General features: G+C 45.2%; 18 non-coding genes across 18 annotated transcripts; all 18 read right to left on the reverse strand.

Annotated features, from left to right (window-relative positions):
- Window positions 1-45: 45 nt before the first annotated feature.
- On the reverse strand, window positions 46-236 carry LOC141225772 (U2 spliceosomal RNA). Its single transcript, XR_012293011.1, has one exon. It is a non-coding gene; the product is annotated as a U2 spliceosomal RNA (small nuclear RNA).
- A 1,121-nt stretch (window positions 237-1,357) lies between these two features.
- Window positions 1,358-1,548, reverse strand: LOC141226023 (U2 spliceosomal RNA). The gene has a single exon (XR_012293253.1). It is a non-coding gene; the product is annotated as a U2 spliceosomal RNA (small nuclear RNA).
- Window positions 1,549-2,669: 1,121 nt separating this feature from the next.
- On the reverse strand, window positions 2,670-2,860 carry LOC141225773 (U2 spliceosomal RNA). Its single transcript, XR_012293012.1, has one exon. It is a non-coding gene; the product is annotated as a U2 spliceosomal RNA (small nuclear RNA).
- A 1,120-nt stretch (window positions 2,861-3,980) lies between these two features.
- LOC141225774 (U2 spliceosomal RNA) lies at window positions 3,981-4,171 on the reverse strand. Its single transcript, XR_012293013.1, has one exon. It is a non-coding gene; the product is annotated as a U2 spliceosomal RNA (small nuclear RNA).
- A 1,120-nt stretch (window positions 4,172-5,291) lies between these two features.
- Window positions 5,292-5,482, reverse strand: LOC141225775 (U2 spliceosomal RNA). Its single transcript, XR_012293014.1, has one exon. It is a non-coding gene; the product is annotated as a U2 spliceosomal RNA (small nuclear RNA).
- Window positions 5,483-6,605: 1,123 nt separating this feature from the next.
- On the reverse strand, window positions 6,606-6,795 carry LOC141226199 (U2 spliceosomal RNA). The gene has a single exon (XR_012293423.1). It is a non-coding gene; the product is annotated as a U2 spliceosomal RNA (small nuclear RNA).
- A 1,121-nt stretch (window positions 6,796-7,916) lies between these two features.
- LOC141226089 (U2 spliceosomal RNA) lies at window positions 7,917-8,107 on the reverse strand. Its single transcript, XR_012293317.1, has one exon. It is a non-coding gene; the product is annotated as a U2 spliceosomal RNA (small nuclear RNA).
- A 1,122-nt stretch (window positions 8,108-9,229) lies between these two features.
- Window positions 9,230-9,419, reverse strand: LOC141226231 (U2 spliceosomal RNA). Its single transcript, XR_012293455.1, has one exon. It is a non-coding gene; the product is annotated as a U2 spliceosomal RNA (small nuclear RNA).
- A 1,121-nt stretch (window positions 9,420-10,540) lies between these two features.
- On the reverse strand, window positions 10,541-10,731 carry LOC141226230 (U2 spliceosomal RNA). The gene has a single exon (XR_012293454.1). It is a non-coding gene; the product is annotated as a U2 spliceosomal RNA (small nuclear RNA).
- Window positions 10,732-11,851: 1,120 nt separating this feature from the next.
- On the reverse strand, window positions 11,852-12,042 carry LOC141226106 (U2 spliceosomal RNA). The gene has a single exon (XR_012293334.1). It is a non-coding gene; the product is annotated as a U2 spliceosomal RNA (small nuclear RNA).
- Window positions 12,043-13,167: 1,125 nt separating this feature from the next.
- LOC141226226 (U2 spliceosomal RNA) lies at window positions 13,168-13,358 on the reverse strand. The gene has a single exon (XR_012293450.1). It is a non-coding gene; the product is annotated as a U2 spliceosomal RNA (small nuclear RNA).
- A 1,121-nt stretch (window positions 13,359-14,479) lies between these two features.
- On the reverse strand, window positions 14,480-14,670 carry LOC141225776 (U2 spliceosomal RNA). The gene has a single exon (XR_012293015.1). It is a non-coding gene; the product is annotated as a U2 spliceosomal RNA (small nuclear RNA).
- A 1,120-nt stretch (window positions 14,671-15,790) lies between these two features.
- LOC141226052 (U2 spliceosomal RNA) lies at window positions 15,791-15,981 on the reverse strand. Its single transcript, XR_012293282.1, has one exon. It is a non-coding gene; the product is annotated as a U2 spliceosomal RNA (small nuclear RNA).
- A 1,123-nt stretch (window positions 15,982-17,104) lies between these two features.
- On the reverse strand, window positions 17,105-17,295 carry LOC141225777 (U2 spliceosomal RNA). Its single transcript, XR_012293016.1, has one exon. It is a non-coding gene; the product is annotated as a U2 spliceosomal RNA (small nuclear RNA).
- Window positions 17,296-18,416: 1,121 nt separating this feature from the next.
- Window positions 18,417-18,607, reverse strand: LOC141225779 (U2 spliceosomal RNA). Its single transcript, XR_012293018.1, has one exon. It is a non-coding gene; the product is annotated as a U2 spliceosomal RNA (small nuclear RNA).
- Window positions 18,608-19,722: 1,115 nt separating this feature from the next.
- On the reverse strand, window positions 19,723-19,913 carry LOC141225780 (U2 spliceosomal RNA). Its single transcript, XR_012293019.1, has one exon. It is a non-coding gene; the product is annotated as a U2 spliceosomal RNA (small nuclear RNA).
- A 1,120-nt stretch (window positions 19,914-21,033) lies between these two features.
- LOC141225782 (U2 spliceosomal RNA) lies at window positions 21,034-21,224 on the reverse strand. The gene has a single exon (XR_012293020.1). It is a non-coding gene; the product is annotated as a U2 spliceosomal RNA (small nuclear RNA).
- A 1,119-nt stretch (window positions 21,225-22,343) lies between these two features.
- On the reverse strand, window positions 22,344-22,534 carry LOC141226558 (U2 spliceosomal RNA). Its single transcript, XR_012293686.1, has one exon. It is a non-coding gene; the product is annotated as a U2 spliceosomal RNA (small nuclear RNA).
- Window positions 22,535-22,917: the final 383 nt, after the last annotated feature.

Genomic DNA, 22,917 nt, shown 5'->3' on the forward strand with positions numbered 1-22,917 from the left:
AAGCATTGAATTCAATTCTTTCTGATTTTAGAAACTGCATTAAAGAAGGGGTGCACCGGTCCTGGAGATACTGCAATACCAGGTCAATGCGTGGAGTGGACAGAGCAAGCTCTTTTTCCATCTCCCTGTTCTAAAAATCCATTTAATATATGGTCCCCAGATAGGGGACGTATCAGATATTAAACTGATAAGAACAGATACTACACTTGATCTTAGCCAAAAGGCCGAGAAGCGATAACCAGAATTGGTTTCCGACTACGGTGCCACCCAAGGATTCTGAAAAGTCCATTTGTGGAGATGGCCACCTGGACTCCCGTTAAGAAGACATGCTGTCAACCTCTAGATCCCTCACATGCCTGCACTTTTCGGCTTGCTGCTGCTGGAATCCACGCATTTTAGATCTGCATAACTCCACCTCTTTTAGCACAGTACCCTCAACCCCCGGCTGTTCCCACCCGCCTCAACACCGTTGGAAGGGAGGAGAACCAATTAAGGCGGGGGGGGGGGTGGAACGAGCAGCTGTCTACCCTTAGCAGGAGGGTTGCTGATTAATTACCTGTCCTGCTGCTGCTGCTGCTGGCTGTCCAGCAGCAGACTGAAGGTGGCTGCTGCTGTGCGCAGGTATATAAAGGCTCAGAGCCTATTATGACACGCGCAGCCAGCGTTCCATTGCCACATTCCGTCTACTGCAGGCGGGATACCTGGATGGCTGAATGTCACTGAGAAGCTCACAGAGACCGCCATAAGCAACAGTTTAAAAGAATGCCACAGACTAATCAACCAAACTTTTTAGGTTGGTTTCTCTTTTATAGTCTGCAGGCATTAAATGAAAGAAGTCAGTGTTCCAGCAGAGGGAGACAACGTTTCAGAAAAGGCATTGTAGCAAACCAAAAAAGAAATTTTAAGCGCAGCAGAGTAACCAGCTCACATACCTGTTAGCTCAGGTGAGTTTAAAAGGCTGCTGTTGATAACAAGGGCATTTGCTAAATAGATGGTGTGTGTGCAACAATATACTGAAAGGTCAATTATATTGTGCAGCTTATCTCACCACCTGTAGTTATTTAGGTGAAAGCTCCAAAATGCTTGCCTAATATGTCTGTTTATCCAAAAGGAAGTATAGAGGGAGAGCTAGATAGATAGCATTGCATTACATTACATTACATGGCAATGCAATGCACAGTTGCTGAAGTTGAACCAAAATGAGCTTGTCATCTGGCTTCTGCAACTTTTAACATGAAAAATCCAATGAGGAGAAGAAAAGCAAAGCCAAAGAGTCCATCCCAAAATCCGACAAACAAGCAAAATGAACAAAAAGCATTGAATTCAATTCTTTCTGATTTTAGAAACTGCATTAAAGAAGGGGTGCACCGGTCCTGGAGATACTGCAATACCAGGTCAATGCGTGGAGTGGACAGAGCAAGCTCTTTTTCCATCTCCCTGTTCTAAAAATCCATTTAATATATGGTCCCCAGATAGGGGACGTATCAGCTATTAAACTGATAAGAACAGATACTACACTTGATCTTAGCCAAAAGGCCGAGAAGCGATAACCAGAATTGGTTTCCGACTACGGTGCCACCCAAGGATTCTGAAAAGTCCATTTGTGGAGATGGCCACCTGGACTCCCGTTAAGAAGACATGCTGTCAACCTCTAGATCCCTCACATGCCTGCACTTTTCGGCTTGCTGCTGCTGCAATCCACGCGTTTTAGATCTGCATAACTCCACCTCTTTTAGCACAGTACCCTCAACCCCCGGCTGTTCCCACCCGCCTCAACACCGTTGGAAGGGAGGAGAACCAATTAAGGCGGGGGGGGTGGTGGAACGAGCAGCTGTCTACCCATAGCAGGAGGGTTGCTGATTAATTACCTCTCCTGCTGCTGCTGCTGCTGGCTGTCCAGCAGCAGACTGAAGGTGGCTGCTGCTGTGCGCAGGTATATAAAGGCTCAGAGCCTATTATGACACGCGCAGCCAGCGTTCCATTGCCACATTCCGTCTACTGCAGGCGGGATACCTGGATGGCTGAATGTCACTGAGAAGCTCACAGAGACCGCCATAAGCAACAGTTTAAAAGAATGCCACAGACTAATCAACCAAACTTTTTGGGTTGGTTTCTCTTTTATAGTCTGCAGGCATTAAATGAAAGAAGTCAGTGTTCCAGCAGAGGGAGACAACGTTTCAGAAAAGGCATTGTAGCAAACCAAAAAAGAAATTTTAAGCGCAGCAGAGTAACCAGCTCACATACCTGTTAGCTCAGGTGAGTTTAAAAGGCTGCTGTTGATAACAAGGGCATTTGCTAAATAGATGGTGTGTGTGCAACAATATACTGAAAGGTCAATTATATTGTGCAGCTTATCTCACCACCTGTAGTTATTTAGGTGAAAGCTCCAAAATGCTTGCCTAATATGTCTGTTTATCCAAAAGGAAGTATAGAGGGAGAGCTAGATAGATAGCATTGCATTACATTACATTACATGGCAATGCAATGCACAGTTGCTGAAGTTGAACCAAAATGAGCTTGTCATCTGGCTTCTGCAACTTTTAACATGAAAAATCCAATGAGGAGAAGAAAAGCAAAGCCAAAGAGTCCATCCCAAAATCCGACAAACAAGCAAAATGAACAAAAAGCATTGAATTCAATTCTTTCTGATTTTAGAAACTGCATTAAAGAAGGGGTGCACCGGTCCTGGAGATACTGCAATACCAGGTCAATGCGTGGAGTGGACAGAGCAAGCTCTTTTTCCATCTCCCTGTTCTAAAAATCCATTTAATATATGGTCCCCAGATAGGGGACGTATCAGATATTAAACTGATAAGAACAGATACTACACTTGATCTTAGCCAAAAGGCCGAGAAGCGATAACCAGAATTGGTTTCCGACTACGGTGCCACCCAAGGATTCTGAAAAGTCCATTTGTGGAGATGGCCACCTGGACTCCCGTTAAGAAGACATGCTGTCAACCTCTAGATCCCTCACATGCCTGCACTTTTCGGCTTGCTGCTGCTGCAATCCACGCGTTTTAGATCTGCATAACTCCACCTCTTTTAGCACAGTACCCTCAACCCCCGGCTGTTCCCACCCGCCTCAACACCGTTGGAAGGGAGGAGAACCAATTAAGGCGGGGGGGGGGTGGAACGAGCAGCTGTCTACCCTTAGCAGGAGGGTTGCTGATTAATTACCTCTCCTGCTGCTGCTGCTGCTGGCTGTCCAGCAGCAGACTGAAGGTGGCTGCTGCTGTGCGCAGGTATATAAAGGCTCTGAGCCTATTATGACACGCGCAGCCAGCGTTCCATTGCCACATTCCGTCTACTGCAGGCGGGATACCTGGATGGCTGAATGTCACTGAGAAGCTCACAGAGACCGCCATAAGCAACAGTTTAAAAGAATGCCACAGACTAATCAACCAAACTTTTTGGGTTGGTTTCTCTTTTATAGTCTGCAGGCATTAAATGAAAGAAGTCAGTGTTCCAGCAGAGGGAGACAACGTTTCAGAAAAGGCATTGTAGCAAACCAAAAAAGAAATTTTAAGCGCAGCAGAGTAACCAGCTCACATACCTGTTAGCTCAGGTGAGTTTAAAAGGCTGCTGTTGATAACAAGGGCATTTGCTAAATAGATGGTGTGTGTGCAACAATATACTGAAAGGTCAATTATATTGTGCAGCTTATCTCACCACCTGTAGTTATTTAGGTGAAAGCTCCAAAATGCTTGCCTAATATGTCTGTTTATCCAAAAGGAAGTATAGAGGGAGAGCTAGATAGATAGCATTGCATTACATTACATTACATGGCAATGCAATGCACAGTTGCTGAAGTTGAACCAAAATGAGCTTGTCATCTGGCTTCTGCAACTTTTAACATGAAAAATCCAATGAGGAGAAGAAAAGCAAAGCCAAAGAGTCCATCCCAAAATCCGACAAACAAGCAAAATGAACAAAAAGCATTGAATTCAATTCTTTCTGATTTTAGAAACTGCATTAAAGAAGGGGTGCACCGGTCCTGGAGATACTGCAATACCAGGTCAATGCGTGGAGTGGACAGAGCAAGCTCTTTTTCCATCTCCCTGTTCTAAAAATCCATTTAATATATGGTCCCCAGATAGGGGACGTATCAGATATTAAACTGATAAGAACAGATACTACACTTGATCTTAGCCAAAAGGCCGAGAAGCGATAACCAGAATTGGTTTCCGACTACGGTGCCACCCAAGGATTCTGAAAAGTCCATTTGTGGAGATGGCCACCTGGACTCCCGTTAAGAAGACATGCTGTCAACCTCTAGATCCCTCACATGCCTGCACTTTTCAGCTTGCTGCTGCTGCAATCCACGCGTTTTAGATCTGCATAACTCCACCTCTTTTAGCACAGTACCCTCAACCCCCAGCTGTTCCCACCCGCCTCAACACCGTTGGAAGGGAGGAGAACCAATTAAGGCGGGGGGGGGGTGGAACGAGCAGCTGTCTACCCTTAGCAGGAGGGTTGCTGATTAATTACCTCTCCTGCTGCTGCTGCTGCTGGCTGTCCAGCAGCAGACTGAAGGTGGCTGCTGCTGTGCGCAGGTATATAAAGGCTCAGAGCCTATTATGACACGCGCAGCAAGCGTTCCATTGCCACATTCCGTCTACTGCAGGCGGGATACCTGGATGGCTGAATGTCACTGAGAAGCTCACAGAGACCGCCATAAGCAACAGTTTAAAAGAATGCCACAGACTAATCAACCAAACTTTTTGGGTTGGTTTCTCTTTTATAGTCTGCAGGCATTAAATGAAAGAAGTCAGTGTTCCAGCAGAGGGAGACAACGTTTCAGAAAAGGCATTGTAGCAAACCAAAAAAGAAATTTTAAGCGCAGCAGAGTAACCAGCTCACATACCTGTTAGCTCAGGTGAGTTTAAAAGGCTGCTGTTGATAACAAGGGCATTTGCTAAATAGATGGTGTGTGTGCAACAATATACTGAAAGGTCTATTATATTGTGCAGCTTATCTCACCACCTGTAGTTATTTAGGTGAAAGCTCCAAAATGCTTGCCTAATATGTCTGTTTATCCAAAAGGAAGTATAGAGGGAGAGCTAGATAGATAGCATTGCATTACATTACATTACATGGCAATGCAATGCACAGTTGCTGAAGTTGAACCAAAATGAGCTTGTCATCTGGCTTCTGCAACTTTTAACATGAAAAATCCAATGAGGAGAAGAAAAGCAAAGCCAAAGAGTCCATCCCAAAATCCGACAAACAAGCAAAATGAACAAAAAGCATTGAATTCAATTCTTTCTGATTTTAGAAACTGCATTAAAGAAGGGGTGCACCGGTCCTGGAGATACTGCAATACCAGGTCAATGCGTGGAGTGGACAGAGCAAGCTCTTTTTCCATCTCCCTGTTCTAAAAATCCATTTAATATATGGTCCCCAGATAGGGGACGTATCAGATATTAAACTGATAAGAACAGATACTACACTTGATCTTAGCCAAAAGGCCGAGAAGCGATAACCAGAATTGGTTTCCGACTACGGTGCCACCCAAGGATTCTGAAAAGTCCATTTGTCGAGATGGCCACCTGGACTCCCGTTAAGAAGACATGCTGTCAACCTCTAGATCCCTCACATGCCTGCACTTTTCGGCTTGCTGCTGCTGCAATCCACGCGTTTTAGATCTGCATAACTCCACCTCTTTTAGCACAGTACCCTCAACCCCCGGCTGTTCCCACCCGCCTCAACACCGTTGGAAGGGAGGAGAGCCAATTAAGGCGGGGGGGGGGGGGTGGAACGAGCAGCTGTCTACCCTTAGCAGGAGGGTTGCTGATTAATTACCTCTCCTGCTGCTGCTGCTGCTGGCTGTCCAGCAGCAGACTGAAGGTGGCTGCTGCTGTGCGCAGGTATATAAAGGCTCAGAGCCTATTATGACACGCGCAGCCAGCGTTCCATTGCCACATTCCGTCTACTGCAGGCGGGATACCTGGATGGCTGAATGTCACTGAGAAGCTCACAGAGACCGCCATAAGCAACAGTTTAAAAGAATGCCACAGACTAATCAACCAAACTTTTTGGGTTGGTTTCTCTTTTATAGTCTGCAGGCATTAAATGAAAGAAGTCAGTGTTCCAGCAGAGGGAGACAACGTTTCAGAAAAGGCATTGTAGCAAACCAAAAAAGAAATTTTAAGCGCAGCAGAGTAACCAGCTCACATACCTGTTAGCTCAGGTGAGTTTAAAAGGCTGCTGTTGATAACAAGGGCATTTGCTAAATAGATGGTGTGTGTGCAACAATATACTGAAAGGTCAATTATATTGTGCAGCTTATCTCACCACCTGTAGTTATTTAGGTGAAAGCTCCAAAATGCTTGCCTAATATGTCTGTTTATCCAAAAGGAAGTATAGAGGGAGAGCTAGATAGATAGCATTGCATTACATTACATTACATGGCAATGCAATGCACAGTTGCTGAAGTTGAACCAAAATGAGCTTGTCATCTGGCTTCTGCAACTTTTAACATGAAAAATCCAATGAGGAGAAGAAAAGCAAAGCCAAAGAGTCCATCCCAAAATCCGACAAACAAGCAAAATGAACAAAAAGCATTGAATTCAATTCTTTCTGATTTTAGAAACTGCATTAAAGAAGGGGTGCACCGGTCCTGGAGATACTGCAATACCAGGTCAATGCGTGGAGTGGACAGAGCAAGCTTTTTTCCATCTCCCTGTTCTAAAAATCCATTTAATATATGGTCCCCAGATAGGGGACGTATCAGATATTAAACTGATAAGAACAGATACTACACTTGATCTTAGCCAAAAGGCCGAGAAGCGATAACCAGAATTGGTTTCCGACTACGGTGCCACCCAAGGATTCTGAAAAGTCCATTTGTGGAGATGGCCACCTGGACTCCCGTTAAGAAGACATGCTGTCAACCTCTAGATCCCTCACATGCCTGCACTTTTCGGCTTGCTGCTGCTGCAATCCACGCGTTTTAGATCTGCATAACTCCACCTCTTTTAGCACAGTACCCTCAACCCCCGGCTGTTCCCACCCGCCTCAACACCGTTGGAAGGGAGGAGAACCAATTAAGGCGGGGGGGGGGGTGGAACGAGCAGCTGTCTACCCTTAGCAGGAGGGTTGCTGATTAATTACCTCTCCTGCTGCTGCTGCTGCTGGCTGTCCAGCAGCAGACTGAAGGTGGCTGCTGCTGTGCGCAGGTATATAAAGGCTCAGAGCCTATTATGACACGCGCAGCCAGCGTTCCATTGCCACATTCCGTCTACTGCAGGCGGGATACCTGGATGGCTGAATGTCACTGAGAAGCTCACAGAGACCGCCATAAGCAACAGTTTAAAAGAATGCCACAGACTAATCAACCAAACTTTTTGGGTTGGTTTCTCTTTTATACTCTGCAGGCATTAAATGAAAGAAGTCAGTGTTCCAGCAGAGGGAGACAACGTTTCAGAAAAGGCATTGTAGCAAACTAAAAAAGAAATTTTAAGCGCAGCAGAGTAACCAGCTCACATACCTGTTAGCTCAGGTGAGTTTAAAAGGCTGCTGTTGATAACAAGGGCATTTGCTAAATAGATGGTGTGTGTGCAACAATATACTGAAAGGTCAATTATATTGTGCAGCTTATCTCACCACCTGTAGTTATTTAGGTGAAAGCTCCAAAATGCTTGCCTAATATGTCTGTTTATCCAAAAGGAAGTATAGAGGGAGAGCTAGATAGATAGCATTGCATTACATTACATTACATGGCAATGCAATGCACAGTTGCTGAAGTTGAACCAAAATGAGCTTGTCATCTGGCTTCTGCAACTTTTAACATGAAAAATCCAATTAGGAGAAGAAAAGCAAAGCCAAAGAGTCCATCCCAAAATCCGACAAACAAGCAAAATGAACAAAAAGCATTGAATTCAATTCTTTCTGATTTTAGAAACTGCATTAAAGAAGGGGTGCACCGGTCCTGGAGATACTGCAATACCAGGTCAATGCGTGGAGTGGACAGAGCAAGCTCTTTTTCCATTTCCCTGTTCTAAAAATCCATTTAATATATGGTCCCCAGATAGGGGACGTATCAGATATTAAACTGATAAGAACAGATACTACACTTGATCTTAGCCAAAAGGCCGAGAAGCGATAACCAGAATTGGTTTCCGACTACGGTGCCACCCAAGGATTCTGAAAAGTCCATTTGTGGAGATGGCCACCTGGACTCCCGTTAAGAAGACATGCTGTCAACCTCTAGATCCCTCACATGCCTGCACTTTTCGGCTTGCTGCTGCTGCAATCCACGCGTTTTAGATCTGCATAACTCCACCTCTTTTAGCACAGTACCCTCAACCCCCGGCTGTTCCCACCCGCCTCAACACCGTTGGAAGGGAGGAGAACCAATTAAGGCGGGGGGGGGGGGTGGAACGAGCAGCTGTCTACCCTTAGCAGGAGGGTTGCTGATTAATTACCTCTCCTGCTGCTGCTGCTGCTGGCTGTCCAGCAGCAGACTGAAGGTGGCTGCTGCTGTGCGCAGGTATATAAAGGCTCAGAGCCTATTATGACACGCGCAGCCAGCGTTCCATTGCCACATTCCGTCTACTGCAGGCGGGATACCTGGATGGCTGAATGTCACTGAGAAGCTCACAGAGACCGCCATAAGCAACAGTTTAAAAGAATGCCACAGACTAATCAACCAAACTTTTTGGGTTGGTTTCTCTTTTATAGTCTGCAGGCATTAAATGAAAGAAGTCAGTGTTCCAGCAGAGGGAGACAACGTTTCAGAAAAGGCATTGTAGCAAACCAAAAAAGAAATTTTAAGCGCAGCAGAGTAACCAGCTCACATACCTGTTAGCTCAGGTGAGTTTAAAAGGCTGCTGTTGATAACAAGGGCATTTGCTAAATAGATGGTGTGTGTGCAACAATATACTGAAAGGTCAATTATATTGTGCAGCTTATCTCACCACCTGTAGTTATTTAGGTGAAAGCTCCATAATGCTTGCCTAATATGTCTGTTTATCCAAAAGGAAGTATAGAGGGAGAGCTAGATAGATAGCATTGCATTACATTACATTACATGGCAATGCAATGCACAGTTGCTGAAGTTGAACCAAAATCAGCTTGTCATCTGGCTTCTGCAACTTTTAACATGAAAAATCCAATGAGGAGAAGAAAAGCAAAGCCAAAGAGTCCATCCCAAAATCCGACAAACAAGCAAAATGAACAAAAAGCATTGAATTCAATTCTTTCTGATTTTAGAAACTGCATTAAAGAAGGGGTGCACCGGTCCTGGAGATACTGCAATACCAGGTCAATGCGTGGAGTGGACAGAGCAAGCTCTTTTTCCATCTCCCTGTTCTAAAAATAATTTAATATATGGTCCCCAGATAGGGGACGTATCAGATATTAAACTGATAAGAACAGATACTACACTTGATCTTAGCCAAAAGGTCGAGAAGCGATAACCAGAATTGGTTTCCGACTACGGTGCCACCCAAGGATTCTGAAAAGTCCATTTGTGGAGATGGCCACCTGGACTCCCGTTAAGAAGACATGCTGTCAACCTCTAGATCCCTCACATGCCTGCACTTTTCGGCTTGCTGCTGCTGCAATCCATGCGTTTTAGATCTGCATAACTCCACCTCTTTTAGCACAGTACCCTCAACCCCCGGCTGTTCCCACCCGCCTCAACACCGTTGGAAGGGAGGAGAACCAATTAAGGCGGGGGGGGGGGTGGAACGAGCAGCTGTCTACCCTTAGCAGGAGGGTTGCTGATTAATTACCTCTCCTGCTGCTGCTGCTGCTGGCTGTCCAGCAGCAGACTGAAGGTGGCTGCTGCTGTGCGCAGGTATATAAAGGCTCAGAGCCTATTATGACACGCGCAGCCAGCGTTCCATTGCCACATTCCGTCTACTGCAGGCGGGATACCTGGATGGCTGAATGTCACTGAGAAGCTCACAGAGACCGCCATAAGCAACAGTTTAAAAGAATGCCACAGACTAATCAACCTAACTTTTTGGGTTGGTTTCTCTTTTATAGTCTGCAGGCATTAAATGAAAGAAGTCAGTGTTCCAGCAGAGGGAGACAACGTTTCAGAAAAGGCATTGTAGCAAACCAAAAAAGAAATTTTAAGCGCAGCAGAGTAACCAGCTCACATACCTGTTAGCTCAGGTGAGTTTAAAAGGCTGCTGTTGATAACAAGGGCATTTGCTAAATAGATGGTGTGTGTGCAACAATATACTGAAAGGTCAATTATATTGTGCAGCTTATCTCACCACCTGTAGTTATTTAGGTGAAAGCTCCAAAATGCTTGCCTAATATGTCTGTTTATCCAAAAGGAAGTATAGAGGGAGAGCTAGATAGATAGCATTGCATTACATTACATTACATGGCAATGCAATGCACAGTTGCTGAAGTTGAACCAAAATGAGCTTGTCATCTGGCTTCTGCAACTTTTAACATGAAAAATCCAATGAGGAGAAGAAAAGCAAAGCCAAAGAGTCCATCCCAAAATCCGACAAACAAGCAAAATGAACAAAAAGCATTGAATTCAATTCTTTCTGATTTTAGAAACTGCATTAAAGAAGGGGTGCACCGGTCCTGGAGATACTGCAATACCAGGTCAATGCGTGGAGTGGACAGAGCAAGCTCTTTTTCCATCTCCCTGTTCTAAAAATCCATTTAATATATGGTCCCCAGATAGGGGACGTATCGGATATTAAACTGATAAGAACAGATACCACACTTGATCTTAGCCAAAAGGCCGAGAAGCGATAACCAGAATTGGTTTCCGACTACGGTGCCACCCAAGGATTCTGAAAAGTCCATTTGTGGAGATGGCCACCTGGACTCCCGTTAAGAAGACATGCTGTCAACCTCTAGATCCCTCACATGCCTGCACTTTTCGGCTTGCTGCTGCTGCAATCCACGCGTTTTAGATCTGCATAACTCCACCTCTTTTAGCACAGTACCCTCAACCCCCGGCTGTTCCCACCCGCCTCAACACCGTTGGAAGGGAGGAGAACCAATTAAGGCAGGGGGGGGGGGGTGGAACGAGCAGCTGTCTACCCTTAGCAGGAGGGTTGCTGATTAATTACCTCTCCTGCTGCTGCTGCTGGCTGTCCAGCAGCAGACTGAAGGTGGCTGCTGCTGTGCGCAGGTATATAAAGGCTCAGAGCCTATTATGACACGCGCAGCCAGCGTTCCATTGCCACATTCCGTCTACTGCAGGCGGGATACCTGGATGGCTGAATGTCACTGAGAAGCTCACAGAGACCGCCATAAGCAACAGTTTAACAGAATGCCACAGACTAATCAACCAAACTTTTTGGGTTGGTTTCTCTTTTATAGTCTGCAGGCATTAAATGAAAGAAGTCAGTGTTCCAGCAGAGGGAGACAACGTTTCAGAAAAGGCATTGTAGCAAACCAAAAAAGAAATTTTAAGTGCAGCAGAGTAACCAGCTCACATACCTGTTAGCTCAGGTGAGTTTAAAAGGCTGCTGTTGATAACAAGGGCATTTGCTAAATAGATGGTGTGTGTGCAACAATATACTGAAAGGTCAATTATATTGTGCAGCTTATCTCACCACCTGTAGTTATTTAGGTGAAAGCTCCAAAATGCTTGCCTAATATGTCTGTTTATCCAAAAGGAAGTATAGAGGGAGAGCTAGATAGATAGCATTGCATTACATTACATTACATGGCAATGCAATGCACAGTTGCTGAAGTTGAACCAAAATGAGCTTGTCATCTGGCTTCTGCAACTTTTAACATGAAAAATCCAATGAGGAGAAGAAAAGCAAAGCCAAAGAGTCCATCCCAAAATCCGACAAACAAGCAAAATGAACAAAAAGCATTGAATTCAATTCTTTCTGATTTTAGAAACTGCATTAAAGAAGGGGTGCACCTGTCCTGGAGATACTGCAATACCAGGTCAATGCGTGGAGTGGACAGAGCAAGCTCTTTTTCCATCTCCCTGTTCTAAAAATCCATTTAATATATGGTCCCCAGATAGGGGACGTATCAGATATTAAACTGATAAGAACAGATACTACACTTGATCTTAGCCAAAAGGCCGAGAAGCGATAACCAGAATTGGTTTCCGACTACGGTGCCACCCAAGGATTCTGAAAAGTCCATTTGTGGAGATGGCCACCTGGACTCCCGTTAAGAAGACATGCTGTCAACCTCTAGATCCCTCACATGCCTGCAGTTTTCGGCTTGCTGCTGCTGCAATCCACGCGTTTTAGATCTGCATAACTCCACCTCTTTTAGCACAGTACCCTCAACCCCCGGCTGTTCCCACCCGCCTCAACACCGTTGGAAGGGAGGAGAACCAATTAAGGCGGGGGGGGGGGGGGGTGGAACGAGCAGCTGTCTACCCTTAGCAGGAGGGTTGCTGATTAATTACCTCTCCTGCTGCTGCTGCTGCTGGCTGTCCAGCAGCAGACTGAAGGTGGCTGCTGCTGTGCGCAGGTATATAAAGGCTCAGAGCCTATTATGACACGCGCAGCCAGCGTTCCATTGCCACATTCCGTCTACTGCAGGCGGGATACCTGGATGGCTGAATGTCACTGAGAAGCTCACAGAGACCGCCATAAGCAACAGTTTAAAAGAATGCCACAGACTAATCAACCAAACTTTTTGGGTTGGTTTCTCTTTTATAGTCTGCAGGCATTAAATGAAAGAAGTCAGTGTTCCAGCAGAGGGAGACAACGTTTCAGAAAAGGCATTGTAGCAAACCAAAAAAGAAATTTTAAGCGCAGCAGAGTAACCAGCTCACATACCTGTTAGCTCAGGTGAGTTTAAAAGGCTGCTGTTGATAACAAGGGCATTTGCTAAATAGATGGTGTGTGTGCAACAATATACTGAAAGGTCAATTATATTGTGCAGCTTATCTCACCACCTGTAGTTATTTAGGTGAAAGCTCCAAAATGCTTGCCTAATATGTCTGTTTATCCAAAAGGAAGTATAGAGGGAGAGCTAGATAGATAGCATTGCATTACATTACATTACATGGCAATGCAATGCACAGTTGCTGAAGTTGAACCAAAATGAGCTTGTCATCTGGCTTCTGCAACTTTTAACATGAAAAATCCAATGAGGAGAAGAAAAGCAAAGCCAAAGAGTCCATCCCAAAATCCGACAAACAAGCAAAATGAACAAAAAGCATTGAATTCAATTCTTTCTGATTTTAGAAACTGCATTAAAGAAGGGGTGCACCGCTCCTGGAGATACTGCAATACCAGGTCAATGCGTGGAGTGGACAGAGCAAGCTCTTTTTCCATCTCCCTGTTCTAAAAATCCATTTAATATATGGTCCCCAGATAGGGGACGTATCAGATATTAAACTGATAAGAACAGATACTACACTTGATCTTAGCCAAAAGGCCGAGTAGCGATAACCAGAATTGGTTTCCGACTACGGTGCCACCCAAGGATTCTGAAAAGTCCATTTGTGGAGATGGCCACCTGGACTCCCGTTAAGAAGACATGCTGTCAACCTCTAGATCCCTCACATGCCTGCACTTTTCGGCTTGCTGCTGCTGCAATCCACGCGTTTTAGATCTGCATAACTCCACCTCTTTTAGCACAGTACCCTCAACCCCCGGCTGTTCCCACCCGCCTCAACACCGTTGGAAGGGAGGAGAACCAATTAAGGCGGGGGGGGGGGTGGAACGAGCAGCTGTCTACCCTTAGCAGGAGGGTTGCTGATTAATTACCTCTCCTGCTGCTGCTGCTGCTGGCTGTCCAGCAGCAGACTGAAGGTGGCTGCTGCTGTGCGCAGGTATATAAAGGCTCAGAGCCTATTATGACACGCGCAGCCAGCGTTCCATTGCCACATTCCGTCTACTGCAGGCGGGATACCTGGATGGCTGAATGTCACTGAGAAGCTCACAGAGACCGCCATAAGTAACAGTTTAAAAGAATGCCACAGACTAATCAACCAAACTTTTTGGGTTGGTTTCTCTTTTATAGTCTGCAGGCATTAAATGAAAGAAGTCAGTGTTCCAGCAGAGGGAGACAACGTTTCAGAAAAGGCATTGTAGCAAACCAAAAAAGAAATTTTAAGCGCAGCAGAGTAACCAGCTCACATACCTGTTAGCTCAGGTGAGTTTAAAAGGCTGCTGTTGATAACAAGGGCATTTGCTAAATAGATGGTGTGTGTGCAACAATATACTGAAAGGTCAATTATATTGTGCAGCTTATCTCACCACCTGTAGTTATTTAGGTGAAAGCTCCAAAATGCTTGCCTAATATGTCTGTTTATCCAAAAGGAAGTATAGAGGGAGAGCTAGATAGATAGCATTGCATTACATTACATTACATGGCAATGCAATGCACAGTTGCTGAAGTTGAACCAAAATGAGCTTGTCATCTGGCTTCTGCAACTTTTAACATGAAAAATCCAATGAGGAGAAGAAAAGCAAAGCCAAAGAGTCCATCCCAAAATCCGACAAACAAGCAAAATGAACAAAAAGCATTGAATTCAATTCTTTCTGATTTTAGAAACTGCATTAAAGAAGGGGTGCACCGGTCCTGGAGATACTGCAATACCAGGTCAATGCGTGGAGTGGACAGAGCAAGCTCTTTTTCCATCTCCCTGTTCTAAAAATCCATTTAATATATGGTCCCCAGATAGGGGACGTATCAGATATTAAACTGATAAGAACAGATACTACACTTGATCTTAGCCAAAAGGCCGAGAAGCGATAACCAGAATTGGTTTCCGACTACGGTGCCACCCAAGGATTCTGAAAAGTCCATTTGTGGAGATGGCCACCTGGACTCCCGTTGAGAAGACATGCTGTCAACCTCTAGATCCCTCACATGCCTGCACTTTTCGGCTTGCTGCTGCTGCAATCCACGCGTTTTAGATCTGCATAACTCCACCTCTTTTAGCACAGTACCCTCAACCCCCGGCTGTTCCCACCCGCCTCAACACCGTTGGAAGGGAGGAGAACCAATTAAGACGGGGGGGGGGTGGAACGAGCAGCTGTCTACCCTTAGCAGGAGGGTTGCTGATTAATTACCTCTCCTGCTGCTGCTGCTGCTGGCTGTCCAGCAGCACACTGAAGGTGGCTGCTGCTGTGCGCAGGTATATAAAGGCTCAGAGCCTATTATGACACGCGCAGCCAGCGTTCCATTGCCACATTCCGTCTACTGCAGGCGGGATACCTGGATGGCTGAATGTCACTGAGAAGCTCACAGAGACCGCCATAAGCAACAGTTTAAAAGAATGCCACAGACTAATCAACCAAACTTTTTGGGTTGGTTTCTCTTTTATAGTCTGCAGGCATTAAATGAAAGAAGTCAGTGTTCCAGCAGAGGGAGACAACGTTTCAGAAAAGGCATTGTAGCAAACCAAAAAAGAAATTTTAAGCGCAGCAGAGTAACCAGCTCACATACCTGTTAGCTCAGGTGAGTTTAAAAGGCTGCTGTTGATAACAAGGGCATTTGCTAAATAGATGGTGTGTGTGCAACAATATACTGAAAGGTCAATTATATTGTGCAGCTTATCTCACCACCTGTAGTTATTTAGGTGAAAGCTCCAAAATGCTTGCCTAATATGTATGTTTATCCAAAAGGAAGTATAGAGGGAGAGCTAGATAGATAGCATTGCATTACATTACATTACATGGCAATGCAATGCACAGTTGCTGAAGTTGAACCAAAATGAGCTTGTCATCTGGCTTCTGCAACTTTTAACATGAAAAATCCAATGAGGAGAAGAAAAGCAAAGCCAAAGAGTCCATCCCAAAATCCGACAAACAAGCAAAATGAACAAAAAGCATTGAATTCAATTCTTTCTGATTTTAGAAACTGCATTAAAGAAGGGGTGCACCGGTCCTGGAGATACTGCAATACCAGGTCAATGCGTGGAGTGAACAGAGCAAGCTCTTTTTCCATCTCCCTGTTCTAAAAATCCATTTAATATATGGTCCCCAGATAGGGGACGTATCAGATATTAAACTGATAAGAACAGATACTACACTTGATCTTAGCCAAAAGGCCGAGAAGCGATAACCAGAATTGGTTTCCGACTACGGTGCCACCCAAGGATTCTGAAAAGTCCATTTGTGGAGATGGCCACCTGGACTCCCGTTAAGAAGACATGCTGTCAACCTCTAGATCCCTCACATGCCTGCACTTTTCGGCTTGCTGCTGCTGCAATCCACGCGTTTTAGATCTGCATAACTCCACCTCTTTTAGCACAGTACCCTCAACCCCCGGCTGTTCCCACCCGCCTCAACACCGTTGGAAGGGAGGAGAACCAATTAAGGCGGGGGGGGGGGGGTGGAACGAGCAGCTGTCTACCCTTAGCAGGAGGGTTGCTGATTAATTACCTCTCCTGCTGCTGCTGCTGCTGGCTGTCCAGCAGCAGACTGAAGGTGGCTGCTGCTGTGCGCAGGTATATAAAGGCTCAGAGCCTATTATGACACGCGCAGCCAGCGTTCCATTGCCACATTCCGTCTACTGCAGGCGGGATACCTGGATGGCTGAATGTCACTGAGAAGCTCACAGAGACCGCCATAAGCAACAGTTTAAAAGAATGCCACAGACTAATCAACCAAACTTTTTGGGTTGGTTTCTCTTTTATAGTCTGCAGGCATTAAATGAAAGAAGTCAGTGTTCCAGCAGAGGGAGACAACGTTTCAGAAAAGGCATTGTAGCAAACCAAAAAAGAAATTTTAAGCGCAGCAGAGTAACCAGCTCACATACCTGTTAGCTCAGGTGAGTTTAAAAGGCTGCTGTTGATAACAAGGGCATTTGCTAAATAGATGGTGTGTGTGCAACAATATACTGAAAGGTCAATTATATTGTGCAGCTTATCTCACCACCTGTAGTTATTTAGGTGAAAGCTCCAAAATGCTTGCCTAATATGTCTGTTTATCCAAAAGGAAGTATAGAGGGAGAGCTAGATAGATAGCATTGCATTACATTACATTACATGGCAATGCAATGCACAGTTGCTGAAGTTGAACCAAAATGAGCTTGTCATCTGGCTTCTGCAACTTTTAACATGAAAAATCCAATGAGGAGAAGAAAAGCAAAGCCAAAGAGTCCATCCCAAAATCCGACAAACAAGCAAAATGAACAAAAAGCATTGAATTCAATTCTTTCTGATTTTAGAAACTGCATTAAAGAAGGGGTGCACCGGTCCTGGAGATACTGCAATACCAGGTCAATGCGTGGAGTGGACAGAGCAAGCTCTTTTTCCATCTCCCTGTTCTAAAAATCCATTTAATATATGGTCCCCAGATAGGGGACGTATCAGATATTAAACTGATAAGAACAGATACTACACTTGATCTTAGCCAAAAGGCCGAGAAGCGATAACCAGAATTGGTTTCCGACTACGGTGCCACCCAAGGATTATGAAAAGTCCATTTGTGGAGATGGCCACCTGGACTCCCGTTAAGAAGACATGCTGTCAACCTCTAGATCCCTCACATGCCTGCACTTTTTGGCTTGCTGCTGCTGCAATCCACGCGTTTTAGATCTGCATAACTCCACCTCTTTTAGCACAGTACCCTCAACCCCCGGCTGTTCCCACCCGCCTCAACACCGTTGGAAGGGAGGAGAACCAATTAAGGCGGGGGGGGGGGTGGAACGAGCAGCTGTCAACCCTTAGCAGGAGGGTTGCTGATTAATTACCTCTCCTGCTGCTGCTGCTGCTGGCTGTCCAGCAGCAGACTGAAGGTGGCTGCTGCTGTGCGCAGGTATATAAAGGCTCAGAGCCTATTATGACACGCGCAGCCAGCGTTCCATTGCCACATTCCGTCTACTGCAGGCGGGATACCTGGATGGCTGAATGTCACTGAGAAGCTCACAGAGACCGCCATAAGCAACAGTTTAAAAGAATGCCACAGACTAATCAACCAAACTTTTTGGGTTGGTTTCTCTTTTATAGTCTGCAGGCATTAAATGAAAGAAGTCAGTGTTCCAGCAGAGGGAGACAACGTTTCAGAAAAGGCATTGTAGCAAACCAAAAAAGAAATGTTAAGCGCAGCAGAGTAACCAGCTCACATACCTGTTAGCTCAGGTGAGTTTAAAAGGCTGCTGTTGATAACAAGGGCATTTGCTAAATAGATGGTGTGTGTGCAACAATATACTGAAAGGTCAATTATATTGTGCAGCTTATCTCACCACCTGTAGTTATTTAGGTGAAAGCTCCAAAATGCTTGCCTAATATGTCTGTTTATCCCAAAGGAAGTATAGAGGGAGAGCTAGATAGATAGCATTGCATTACATTACATTACATGGCAATGCAATGCACAGTTGCTGAAGTTGAACCAAAATGAGCTTGTCATCTGGCTTCTGCAACTTTTAACATGAAAAATCCAATGAGGAGAAGAAAAGCAAAGCCAAAGAGTCCATCCCAAAATCCGACAAACAAGCAAAATGAACAAAAAGCATTGAATTCAATTCTTTCTGATTTTAGAAACTGCATTAAAGAAGGGGTGCACCGGTCCTGGAGATACTGCAATACCAGGTCAATGCGTGGAGTGGACAGAGCAAGCTCTTTTTCCATCTCCCTGTTCTAAAAATCCATTTAATATATGGTCCCCAGATAGGGGACGTATCAGATATTAAACTGATAAGAACAGATACTACACTTGATCTTAGCCAAAAGGCCGAGAAGCGATAACCAGAATTGGTTTCCGACTACGGTGCCACCCAAGGATTCTGAAAAGTCCATTTGTGGAGATGGCCACCTGGACTCCCGTTAAGAAGACATGCTGTCAACCTCTAGATCCCTCACATGCCTGCACTTTTCGGCTTGCTGCTGCTGCAATCCACGCGTTTTAGATCTGCATAACTCCACCTCTTTTAGCACAGTACCCTCAACCCCCGGCTGTTCCCACCCGCCTCAACACCGTTGGAAGGGAGGAGAACCAATTAAGGCGGGGGGGGGGTGGAACGAGCAGCTGTCTACCCTTAGCAGGAGGGTTGCTGATTAATTACCTCTCCTGCTGCTGCTGGCTGTCCAGCAGCAGACTGAAGGTGGCTGCTGCTGTGCGCAGGTATATAAAGGCTCAGAGCCTATTATGACACGCGCAGCCAGCGTTCCATTGCCACATTCCGTCTACTGCAGGCGGGATACCTGGATGGCTGAATGTCACTGAGAAGCTCACAGAGACCGCCATAAGCAACAGTTTAAAAGAATGCCACAGACTAATCAACCAAACTTTTTGGGTTGGTTTCTCTTTTATAGTCTGCAGGCATTAAATGAAAGAAGTCAGTGTTCCAGCAGAGGGAGACAACGTTTCAGAAAAGGCATTGTAGCAAACCAAAAAAAGAAATTTTAAGTGCAGCAGAGTAACCAGCTCACATACCTGTTAGCTCAGGTGAGTTTAAAAGGCTGCTGTTGATAACAAGGGCATTTGCTAAATAGATGGTGTGTGTGCAACAATATACTGAAAGGTCAATTATATTGTGCAGCTTATCTCACCACCTGTAGTTATTTAGGTGAAAGCTCCAAAATGCTTGCCTAATATGTCTGTTTATCCAAAAGGAAGTATAGAGGGAGAGCTAGATAGATAGCATTGCATTACATTACATTACATGGCAATGCAATGCACAGTTGCTGAAGTTGAACCAAAATGAGCTTGTCATCTGGCTTCTGCAACTTTTAACATGAAAAATCCAATGAGGAGAAGAAAAGCAAAGCCAAAGAGTCCATCCCAAAATCCGACAAACAAGCAAAATGCACAAAAAGCATTGAATTCAATTCTTTCTGATTTTAGAAACTGCATTAAAGAAGGGGTGCACCGGTCCTGGAGATACTGCAATACCAGGTCAATGCGTGGAGTGGACAGAGCAAGCTCTTTTTCCATCTCCCTGTTCTAAAAATCCATTTAATATATGGTCCCCAGATAGGGGACGTATCAGATATTAAACTGATAAGAACAGATACTACACTTGATCTTAGCCAAAAGGCCGAGAAGCGATAACCAGAATTGGTTTCCGACTACGGTGCCACCCAAGGATTCTGAAAAGTCCATTTGTGGAGATGGCCACCTGGACTCCCGTTAAGAAGACATGCTGTCAACCTCTAGATCCCTCACATGCCTGCACTTTTCGGCTTGCTGCTGCTGCAATCCACGCGTTTTAGATCTGCATAACTCCACCTCTTTTAGCACAGTACCCTCAACCCCCGGCTGTTCCCACCCGCCTCAACACCGTTGGAAGGGAGGAGAACCAATTAAGGCGGGGGGGGGGTGGAACGAGCAGCTGTCTACCCTTAGCAGGAGGGTTGCTGATTAATTACCTCTCCTGCTGCTGCTGCTGCTGGCTGTCCAGCAGCAGACTGAAGGTGGCTGCTGCTGTGCGCAGGTATATAAAGGCTCAGAGCCTATTATGACACGCGCAGCCAGCGTTCCATTGCCACATTCCGTCTACTGCAGGCGGGATACCTGGATGGCTGAATGTCACTGAGAAGCTCACAGAGACCGCCATAAGCAACAGTTTAAAAGAATGCCACAGACTAATCAACCAAACTTTTTGGGTTGGTTTCTCTTTTATAGTCTGCAGGCATTAAATGAAAGAAGTCAGTGTTCCAGCAGAGGGAGACAACGTTTCAGAAAAGGCATTGTAGCAAACCAAAAAAGAAATTTTAAGCGCAGCAGAGTAACCAGCTCACATACCTGTTAGCTCAGGTGAGTTTAAAAGGCTGCTGTTGATAACAAGGGCATTTGCTAAATAGATGGTGTGTGTGCAACAATATACTGAAAGGTCAATTATATTGTGCAGCTTATCTCACCACCTGTAGTTATTTAGGTGAAAGCTCCAAAATGCTTGCCTAATATGTCTGTTTATCCAAAAGGAAGTATAGAGGGAGAGCTAGATAGATAGCATTGCATTACATTACATTACATGGCAATGCAATGCACAGTTGCTGAAGTTGAACCAAAATGAGCTTGTCATCTGGCTTCTGCAACTTTTAACATGAAAAATCCAATGAGGAGAAGAAAAGCAAAGCCAAAGAGTCCATCCCAAAATCCGACAAACAAGCAAAATGAACAAAAAGCATTGAATTCAATTCTTTCTGATTTTAGAAACTGCATTAAAGAAGGGGTGCACCGGTCCTGGAGATACTGCAATACCAGGTCAATGCGTGGAGTGGACAGAGCAAGCTCTTTTTCCATCTCCCTGTTCTAAAAATCCATTTAATATATGGTCCCCAGATAGGGGACGTATCAGATATTAAACTGATAAGAACAGATACTACACTTGATCTTAGCCAAAAGGCCGAGAAGCGATAACCAGAATTGGTTTCCGACTACGGTGCCACCCAAGGATTCTGAAAAGTCCATTTGTGGAGATGGCCACCTGGACTCCCGTTAAGAAGACATGCTGTCAACCTCTAGATCCCTCACATGCCTGCACTTTTCGGCTTGCTGCTGCTGCAATCCACGCGTTTTAGATCTGCATAACTCCACCTCTTTTAGCACAGTACCCTCAACCCCCGGCTGTTCCCACCCGCCTCAACACCGTTGGAAGGGAGGAGAACCAATTAAGGCGGGGGGGGATGGAACGAGCAGCTGTCTACCCTTAGCAGGAGGGTTGCTGATTAATTACCTCTCCTGCTGCTGCTGCTGCTGGCTGTCCAGCAGCAGACTGAAGATGGCTGCTGCTGTGCGCAGGTATATAAAGGCTCAGAGCCTATTATGACACGCGCAGCCAGCGTTCCATTGCCACATTCCGTCTACTGCAGGCGGGATACCTGGATGGCTGAATGTCACTGAGAAGCTCACAGAGACCGCCATAAGCAACAGTTTAAAAGAATGCCACAGACTAATCAACCAAACTTTTTGGGTTGGTTTCTCTTTTATAGTCTGCAGGCATTAAATGAAAGAAGTCAGTGTTCCAGCAGAGGGAGACAACGTTTCAGAAAAGGCATTGTAGCAAACCAAAAAAGAAATTTTAAGCGCAGCAGAGTAACCAGCTCACATACCTGTTAGCTCAGGTGAGTTTAAAAGGCTGCTGTTGATAACAAGGGCATTTGCTAAATAGATGGTGTGTGTGCAACAATATACTGAAAGGTCAATTATATTGTGCAGCTTATCTCACCACCTGTAGTTATTTAGGTGAAAGCTCCAAAATGCTTGCCTAATATGTCTGTTTATCCAAAAGGAAGTATAGAGGGAGAGCTAGATAGATAGCATTGCATTACATTACATTACATGGCAATGCAATGCACAGTTGCTGAAGTTGAACCAAAATGAGCTTGTCATCTGGCTTCTGCAACTTTTAACATGAAAAATCCAATGAGGAGAAGAAAAGCAAAGCCAAAGAGTCCATCCCAAAATCCGACAAACAAGCAAAATGAACAAAAAGCATTGAATTCAATTCTTTCTGATTTTAGAAACTGCATTAAAGAAGGGGTGCACTGGTCCTGGAGATACTGCAATACCAGGTCAATGCGTGGAGTGGACAGAGCAAGCTCTTTTTCCATCTCCCTGTTCTAAAAATCCATTTAATATATGGTCCCCAGATAGGGGACGTATCAGATATTAAACTGATAAGAACAGATACTACACTTGATCTTAGCCAAAAGGCCGAGAAGCGATAACCAGAATTGGTTTCCGACTACGGTGCCACCCAAGGATTCTGAAAAGTCCATTTGTGGAGATGGCCACCTGGACTCCCGTTAAGAAGACATGCTGTCAACCTCTAGATCCCTCACATGCCTGCACTTTTCGGCTTGCTGCTGCTGCAATCCACGCGTTTTAGATCTGCATAACTCCACCTCTTTTAGCACAGTACCCTCAACCCCCGGCTGTTCCCACCCGCCTCAACACCGTTGGAAGGGAGGAGAACCAATTAAGGCGGGGGGGGGGTGGAACGAGCAGCTGTCTACCCTTAGCAGGAGGGTTGCTGATTAATTACCTCTCCTGCTGCTGCTGCTGCTGGCTGTCCAGCAGCAGACTGAAGGTGGCTGCTGCTGTGCGCA

Source organism: Phyllobates terribilis, unplaced genomic scaffold, assembly GCF_046119375.1.
Source record: "Phyllobates terribilis strain yellow unplaced genomic scaffold, ASM4611937v1 Scaffold_414__1_contigs__length_1644244, whole genome shotgun sequence".
Lineage (NCBI taxonomy): Eukaryota > Metazoa > Chordata > Amphibia > Anura > Dendrobatidae > Phyllobates > Phyllobates terribilis.